We start from the raw sequence: 9,006 nt of genomic DNA, 5'->3' as shown, positions 1-9,006 counted from the left end.
TTTTGAATTTTTCGTCGAAAATTACAGTTTAGTCAAACCGTTATTACTTATAAACTTGTGATTGGAAAAATTTTCAAAAATATATGTTAAAATTCAAGTTACATCTGATGTTTTGTGAATGTTTCATTCGAAAATATTTCCATAAATAACTGAGATCTAACTTTCCAAAGTTGGTCATTTTGTATGGAATTTCGAAAAAGTTGCAAATGCATGCGAATAAGTTGGGGCCTTCCTTAGCCAAGTGGTTAGAGTCCGCGGCTACAAAGCAAAGCCATGCTGAAGGTGTCTGGGTTCGATTCCGGGTCGGTCCAGGATCTTTTTGTAATGGAAATTTTCTTGACTTCCCTGGGCATAGAGTATAATCGTACCTGCCACACGATATACGAATGCAAAAATGGAAACTTTGGCAAAGAAAGCTCTCAGTTAATAACTGTGGAAGTGTCATAAGAACACTAAGCTGAGAAGCAGGCTCTGTCCCAGTGAGGACGTTAATGCCAAGAAGAAGAAAAAGAAGAAGATGTGAATAAGTTCTCTGTTTATTCGACAAACAAGCTTAATATTTCATGGGTACACAACAGCAACAGAGTAGCGTACACAGGGATTTAGTTGAAATCTGGAAACGTAGCTCAATCTTGAAATCTTGAGCGATTTCACAAACCAGATTCTGGATTAACAGCTCAGCAGGCTTCTAGCAGCGAGGTACTTCTCGCTGAGCAAGTTCGGAGGAGCTCTTACCAGCTCGAAAGCGGAAATGGAATGAAACTGAATCCAACGAAGGCAGCATGTTTTATAACCTTGGAATAGCAGATGATGCTCCTCCCTTTTGTGCTCTTCGCTTTCCGATCGACCAATCTGGGAAATGGGTATGTGCCAATAATGTGTTTTGCTTGGAATTATTTGAAAATTACGGAGAATACTAATACGTGAGAAATTGGTCGAACATGAATTGTTGGAATGATTGGCATTCCCTAAATATTCAATACGAGCTGTTGATAATTAATAGTTTTCTTTATTATGACGGTAAATTTCTGATCCGTGGGTGCCAAAATTATTACAATTGTTCAATGAGAATGTCTTTTCAAAAGCATTCTAAATATATCGCAATTTTGTCACATGGGATAATTTTCCTAATCAAAGTGTTCCCATAAAATATGGAACATGAAAGGCGCTGTTGGAAAAGCCAACTCTATTTTGCAATCGTTGTGAAATGTTGAGCACTCACCCGACGGCACTGCAGCAGCGTCCGCGAGTACAATCTCAAATGGTTGAGTCATAAATTATTCACGACAAATGAAATTTTGTATGAGGCCGTGAAATTGATTTAGGAATACTAGAAGTTATAAATAAAGTCGGAAATATTTCTCTTTTAACTCTTTTCCACAAATTTGATGGCTCTGAAAAGAACCGATGGCTTTGTTAGCTTCGATGTTGTTACGGATAAATAACACTGCTCGGACCAGCAAACCTCAGGGGGCTTCTGGTATTTGCTCCTAACGGGATTGTTTCTTGACCACCAAAGATGATTTCATCACGAGTCGAAATTTTGAAGCGCGGGTCAACAGCTCCTCGGCCGATGAAATTTGCGGCGGCGATGACGATGGCTGGGTGAACGCAAACAAGCGGTGAACCACAAAGCGAGAATGACTCGCCCGACCGTGTTCACAGTTCGACCGCAATTTCTCCTGTGGACTGCTTCCTCTTCTTCTTCTAGGCGGCGGCAGCGGTGATGGCTTTAGCTTCGGACGGCATCTTCTCTCGCTCGCTCGACAGTTTGATTTGAGCGAAGCAAGACAAACGGAGGCGTCCTTCGCTATCGATGTCTGTGCCTGAGAAGCACGCCCGGTCAGAACAAGCCGATCTGTCGCCTGCTGAGATGCGAGCCAATCGGAGAGTGAAAAGCAAATGACGTCAAATTTTCTCTAGCCACCCCTATTTATAGATTTGCTTGAAATCAACGTTCTCTTTTAAAACAGTTATTAAACTATTTGGACAGGTATGTGGGATTCAGTAAGTAAACGACATGAAGCTTTGATGTTTTGGCTTTCGATTGAGGTGCTAATCAAGAAATTTCGTTAAGCCAGCGAAAAGTTATAAACGTTTAAAATATTTCATGCCAACGTAACGCTCTTGGTTTTGAAATTCCAATTTCACTCCTGTATAGAGAAGAGAGACGTACTTCTACGTCAAAAGTGAGTGGTCACAGAGTACCGTCCCAGTAATTAAACCCACTGGGGAAGTACGGTTGTGTTTAGATGCGAGACGCCTAAATGATAGAACAAAACGCGACGCTTATCCACTCCCACACCAAGACAGAATATTGAGCAGATTGGGTGCAAGCAAGTATTTAACTACTATCGATTTGACGAAAGCTTTCTTACAAATACCGCTACACCCAGACTCTCGCAAATATACTGCTTTTTCAGTGTTGGGGAGAGGATTGTTTCAGTTCACCAGGCTCCCATTCGGACTAGTCAATAGTCCAGCTACATTAGCGAGACTAATGGATGACGTCCTGGGGCATGGTGAGCTGGAACCAAATGTGTTCGTCTACCTTGACGACATTGTCGTGGTAAGCGATACATTTGAAGCACACGTCCAAACCCTCTCTGAAGTAGCTCGTCGGTTGAAGGCAGCAAACCTGTCAATCAACCTTGACAAATCTCGATTTTGTTTGAAAGAACTACCCTATTTGGGATATATACTCTCACCCGAAGGCCTGAAGCCAAATCCCGATCGTATCGAGGCCATAGTCAATTACGAGAGACCAGCATCTCTCAAATCGTTGCGCAGGTTTCTCGGTATGACAAATTATTATAGACGATTCATTCCAGGGTTGGTTGGTAAATGGCTGGGCATGGCGTACCATTGGTACCTCGCGTACCTGAAGGAATAAAATAGACCCCTCTGTGCGGTCCTTAGCCTCTTGCCCAGCAACTCCTATCCCTACCTCCTCGCGGTACTGGCCGGGGTACGAGTAACCTTAGGGAAGATCGGGTAACCAATCCCCGGTGGGAACTTTGGTCGTATGCTGACAGGGAAGGGGGGTTTGCTTTTGCTTTTGCTTCTGCAAACCTTGAGCGTCTGTACTCCATGTTAGGAGCGGCTCCCAACAGCGTCTGTTCCCCATGTCAGGGGCGGCTGATCATCGTCCGAGTGCCAGAGAAGGACTCTAAGCTAAACTGCGCACTATGGTCCTCCGAACATTTAGGGGGAATGGCCCTCCGGAAATCTAGGGGGTTAGTGTCAGGCCCTGCAAGCCAGCCGTAAAAAAAAAATCAAGCAACGAATAATCAACGAGAGAATACGAACCTGGAGAATCGGCGAAGACCACAGCGAAGTAAAGGGACTAGCGATTGGAAGCTCGGTACGTGGAACTGTAAATCTCTCAACTTCATCGGGAGCACACGCATACTCGTCGACGTGCTGAAGGACCGTGGATTCGGCATCGTAGCGTTGCAGGAAGTGTGTTGGAAGGGATCAATGGTGCGAACGTTTAGAGGTAACCATACCATCTACCAGAGCTGCGGCAATACACATGAGCTGGGAACAGCTTTTATAGTGATGGGTGATATGCAGAGGCGCGTGATCGGGTGGTGGCCGATCAATGAGAGAATGTGCAAGTTGAGGATCAAAGGCCGGTTCTTCAACTTCAGCATAATAAACGTGCACAGCCCTCACTCCGGAAGCACTGATGATGATAAAGACGCTTTTTACGCGCAGCTTGAACGCGAGTACGACAGTTGCCCAAGCCACGACGTCAAAATCATCATAGGAGATCTAAACGCTCAGGTTGGCTAGGAGGAGGACCGACGATTGGAAAGTTCAGCGCCCACCGGCTGACGAACGAAAACGGCCTACGACTAATTGATTTTGCCGCCTCCAAGAATATGGCCATTCGTAGCACCTACTTCCAGCACAGCCTTCCGTACCGATACACCTGGAGATCACCACAGCAGACAGAATCGCAAATCGACCACGTTCTGATTGATGGTCGGCACTTCTCCGACATTATTGACGTCAGGACCTATCGTGGCGCTAACATCGACTCTGACCACTATCTGGTGATGGTCAAACTGCGCTCAAAACTCTCCGTCGTTAACAACGTACGGTACCGACGGCCGCCCCGGTATGACCTAGAGCGGCTCAAGCAACCGGATGTCGCTGCGGCATACGCGCAGCAACTCGAGGCTGCATTACCGGAAGAGGGTGAGCTGGACGAAGCCCCTCTTGAGGACTGCTGGAGAACAGTAAAAGCAGCCATCAACGATGCAGCTGAGAGCAACGTCGGGTACGTGGGACGGAGTCGACGGAACGATTGGTTCGACGAGGAGTGCCAGGAGGTTTTGAAGGAGAAGAATGCAGCGCGGGCGGTCATGCTGCAGCAAGCGACCCGGCAGAACGTGGAACGCTTTAAACGGAAACGGCAACAGCAGACCCGCCTCTTTCGGGAGAAAAAACGCCGCCTGGAGGAGACGGAGTGCGAGGAGATGGAACAGCTGTGCCGGTCTCAGGAAACGCGTAAGTTCTATCAGAAGCTCAACGCATCCCGCAACGGCTTCGTGCCGCAAGCCGAGATGTGCAGGGATAAGGATGGGAGCATTCTGACGGACGAGCGTGAGGTGAACGAAAGGTGGAAGCAGCACTTCGACGAGCACCTGAATGGTGCTGAGAGCACAGGCAATGAAGGACGGGACAACGGAGGAAATGCCTTCGTCAGTACTGCGGAAGATGGAAACCAACCAGCCCCCACTTTGAGGGAGGTTAAGGATGCCATTCACCAGCTCAAGAACAATAAAGCTGCTGGTAAGGATGGTATCGGAGCTGAACTCATAAAGATGGGTCCGGAAAGGCTGGCCATTTGTCTGCACCGGCTGATAGGCACAATCTGGGAAACAGAACAGCTACCGGAGGAGTGGAAGGAAGGGGTAATCTGCCCCATCTATAAGAAAGGCGACAAATTAGACAGTGAGAACTTTCGAGCGATCACCATTCTAAATGCGGCCTACAAAGTATTATCCCAGATCATCTTCCGTCGTTTGTCACCCGTAGTAAACGAGTTCGTGGGAAGTTATCAAGCCGGCATCGTTGACGGCCGATCGACAACGGACCAGATCTTTACTGTACGGCAAATCCTCCAAAAATGTCGTGAATACCAGGTCCCAACGCATCACCTTTTCATCGATTTCAAGGCGGCATACGACAGTATCGACCGCGTAGAGCTATGGAAAATCATGGACGAGAACAGCTTTCCCGGGAAGCTCACGAGACTGATAAGAGCGACGATGGAAGGTGTGCAAAATTGTGTGAAGGTTTCAGGCGAACACTCCAGTTCGTTTGGATCCCACCGGGGACTACGACAAGGTGATGGACTTTCGAGCCTGTTGTTCAATATTGCGCTAGAAGGTGTTATGCGGAGAGCCGGGCTTAACAGCCAGGGTACGATTTTTACGAGATCCAGTCAATTTGTTTGCGTCGCGGATGATATGGACATCGTCGGCCGAACATTTGAAAAGGTGGCAGACCTGTACACCCGCCTGAATGCGAGGCAGCAAAAGTTGGACTGGTGGTGAATGCGGCTAAGACAAAGTACATGCTAGCTGGTGGGGCCGAGCGCGACAGGGCTCGCCTTGGTAGCAGTGTTACGATAGACGGGGATACGTTCGAGGTGGTCGACGAGTTCGTCTACCTTGGATCCTTGCTGACGGCTGACAATAACGTTAGCCGTGAAATACGGTGGCGCATCATCAGTGGAAGTCGGGCCTACTATGGCCTCCAGAAGAAGCTGCGGTCAAAAAAGATTCACGCCCGCACCAAATGTACCATGTACAAAACGCTCATAAGGCCGGTAGTCCTCTACGGGCATGAAACGTGGACGATGCTCGAGGAGGACCTGCAAGCACTTGGAGTCTTCGAACGTCGGGTGCTTAGGACGATCTTCGGCGGTGTGCAGGAGAACGGTGTGTGGCGGCGAAGGATGAACCACGAGCTCGCCCAACTCTACGGCGAACCCAGTATCCAGAAGGTGGCCAAAGCTGGAAGGATACGATGGGCAGGGCATGTTGCAAGAATGCCGTAGAGCAACCCTGCGAAGATGCTGTTCGCTTCGGATCCGGTTGGTACAAGAAGGCGTGAAAACCTTTTAATGTGATGTTAATAACTGTGGAAGTGCTTATTGAACACTAAGCTAAGAAGCAGGCTCTGTCACAGTGATGACGTATTTCCAAGAAGAAGAAGAAGAATAAGTCCAAAAATCAATGTTTTTAATCATGGCACCATTGCGTCTCTTACAAAGCATTTCTGTTTATTTCAAAAAATTTCTAAATCTGATTTGGCGATGTCATGTGTAAAAACTGTGATATACGTTATTTACAGTATTGGACAAAACATTTGCAACTTTTTCGATTTTCCATACAAAATGACCAACTTTGGTAAGCTATATCTCAGCTATATCAGACATAACATGAATTTTAACATATATTTTTTAATGGTTTTTCCAATTTCAAGTTCAAAAGTAGTAACTGTTTGACTAAAGTGAAATTTTTGACAATTTCTTATAAATTATATAATTAAATATATTGAAGGAATACCTTCATGGTATCTTTAGCACATTAATTGTAGATTATAACAAGAAGAACAAGTTTTCTGAAGACAGTTTATGTGTAGGGTTATCAGGTTTTGAGACAAATAGTTTTGAATTTTTTGTCGAAAATTACACTTTAGTTAAACCGTTATTACTTATAAACCCGTGATTGGAAAAATTATTCAAAAATATATGTTAAAATTCAAGTTATATATGATGTTCTGTGAAAATTTCTTACGAATCGGTCCATAAAAAACTGAGATCTACCTTACCAAAGTTGGTCATTTTATATGGAAAATCGAAAAAGTTGCAAATGTTTTGTCCGATACTGTATAAAATTAACAATTATGCTTAAGTCAGTTATGCAATTAAAATAAATATGTTTAAATTACAATTTTCTCGGACATCACATTGAACAAACGCATTAAGAACATGCACTTTAATTGATAAGGGATAGCAGGTTATTGAAAAGTGGGCAAAAATATTCGAAAAAAATGATAAAAATTGATATTTTCAAAAGGTTTAAAATTTCAAGTGCGGAAATATGCGGAAGAGTTTTATGCTGCAACTGATAGATAACATATGTAAGTTTCACACTGTGGTCGAAACTTTGCCGGATATTGCCGTATAAGGTAACTTTTTCAATACTGAAGTTTACGAAAAATGACTAAAAGTTTGTTTTGCAAAATTGTCTTAAAAATAAACAAATAAAAAATATGTTTTGGAAAATTTTATGCAGAAGCTCTTATTGTATTCATGAACAAAAAGTTCAGTAAAAAATATATGTTTATTTTGGAAAAATTGTCACTTGTTAACAATAATTCTGATCATATAATATTAAAAAATGAAAAAAAAAACATTGAAAAACCTGCTTTTTTGAACTCTTTTAACATTTTTTCAAGGTTATATGACGTCTTTTCAATGTAGCCACAACATGGGGCATACTGTTAGCTATGTTTATAAAATATAGCGGGGTCTAAAATCTTAATTTTTCAAATTCGAAATTATGGCCACGAATTTGTTCTAGGTGCTCCTCTGTGCTGCGGTCCGAATTAATGACATACGTTACACCAAATCCAATCATCCCAATCCAAAAAAACATATAATAGCCCAGAATGCAGAAAACTATTATCAATTCATTCGATCGATTTGCATCAAGTAATTTCGCAAGACTAGTTTTTTTTATTTTGGTTCATCTTTCACGAAACTTCACAGTTTGGATAAAAAGGAAGATGATAAGGCCAATTAGCAGAATCGGGAATTTGAAGCGGTACAAATAGCATTCCATGCATGAAAGGAATGAATTATTTGGTGATTACACGCGACAATGTCTGTTTTTGGGAAAGTCGAATGCATGAATGTTGCATCTCAAACCTGGTATGCTATTTAGTTAGGTAAACTTTATTAAAATGGTGGTGTTACCGTTGAGAAGAACTTAACTTGTTTATTTATTTTTCAGAATAATTGTTAGTATTTGTTGTTAGTTTGTTGTTTAGTTAAATTAAAGTAATTATTAGAATTAAGAAGAAATGTTAGTAAAATTGTTATATGGTTGTTATTATGTTGTTAATAATTGTTAATTAAATGTATCATTCCGGAATTAGTTATAAAGAACAAAATTTGTTAACACACGAAACACATTGAACACGTCTAACACAAATCATGCACGTAGTGAGCCAAAAAGGGGAACACGGTCAGCCATAAGGTATGCCACGTCAAAAAGAGAATACCAGAAAGGGTACGGAAAAGGGATGGGCAGGCTACTGGATTGAAAAGCACAAAGCAAAAGGTCTATCTATTCCAATCTAGATCTCAGCGAGACCACACGGAAATATTTCTAAGTTAAAGTGACCGTTATTAGAAGAGAGTTTCAAGTGCATAATTGCATATGTGCAAATACAGTTTGAATCAGGTATGAATATTGCCGATATCTCCAGAATACCCAATAGCCAGTCTAACGCCCTACCCATAACCCTACTACCAGGACCCGTTATCGTTTGCCTGAAGGTTTTGGCAAAGGCTCCCACGGCCCGTCTAAACCCGTGGTGAACCCCTGAAGGCCCGCCTAAGGTCCAAGGATCACCAAGGACACCAGAAGCCGACCATTTGGAAACCCCGACGCCCTAGAAAGCTGGTACAACCCGTTAGAGTACCGATCTCAACTTCGACTCGGAGATCGTTGGAACGCACCAAGTCATCCAAGCCCCGTAGACTTCGCGTGCCGATCAACCCCCACGTGCTCCACTTTCGGCCGGCCACATCGAGACACGACACACCTCACACCCACACCACACCCAGTAAGTCCAATAAAAAGAATTAAAGAAGTTGAGTGCGTTTTACTTGGACCCTTGACGAGCTTAAGCCGACCCTAAGAGTCTCTGTATTTGAGCCAGGTCCCTCCGACCGGCCGGGTAACAATACAATGT

The sequence above is a fragment of the Aedes aegypti genome, chromosome 3 (assembly GCF_002204515.2).
Source record: "Aedes aegypti strain LVP_AGWG chromosome 3, AaegL5.0 Primary Assembly, whole genome shotgun sequence".
Lineage (NCBI taxonomy): Eukaryota > Metazoa > Arthropoda > Insecta > Diptera > Culicidae > Aedes > Aedes aegypti.
This window is presented reverse-complemented; position numbering follows the sequence as displayed.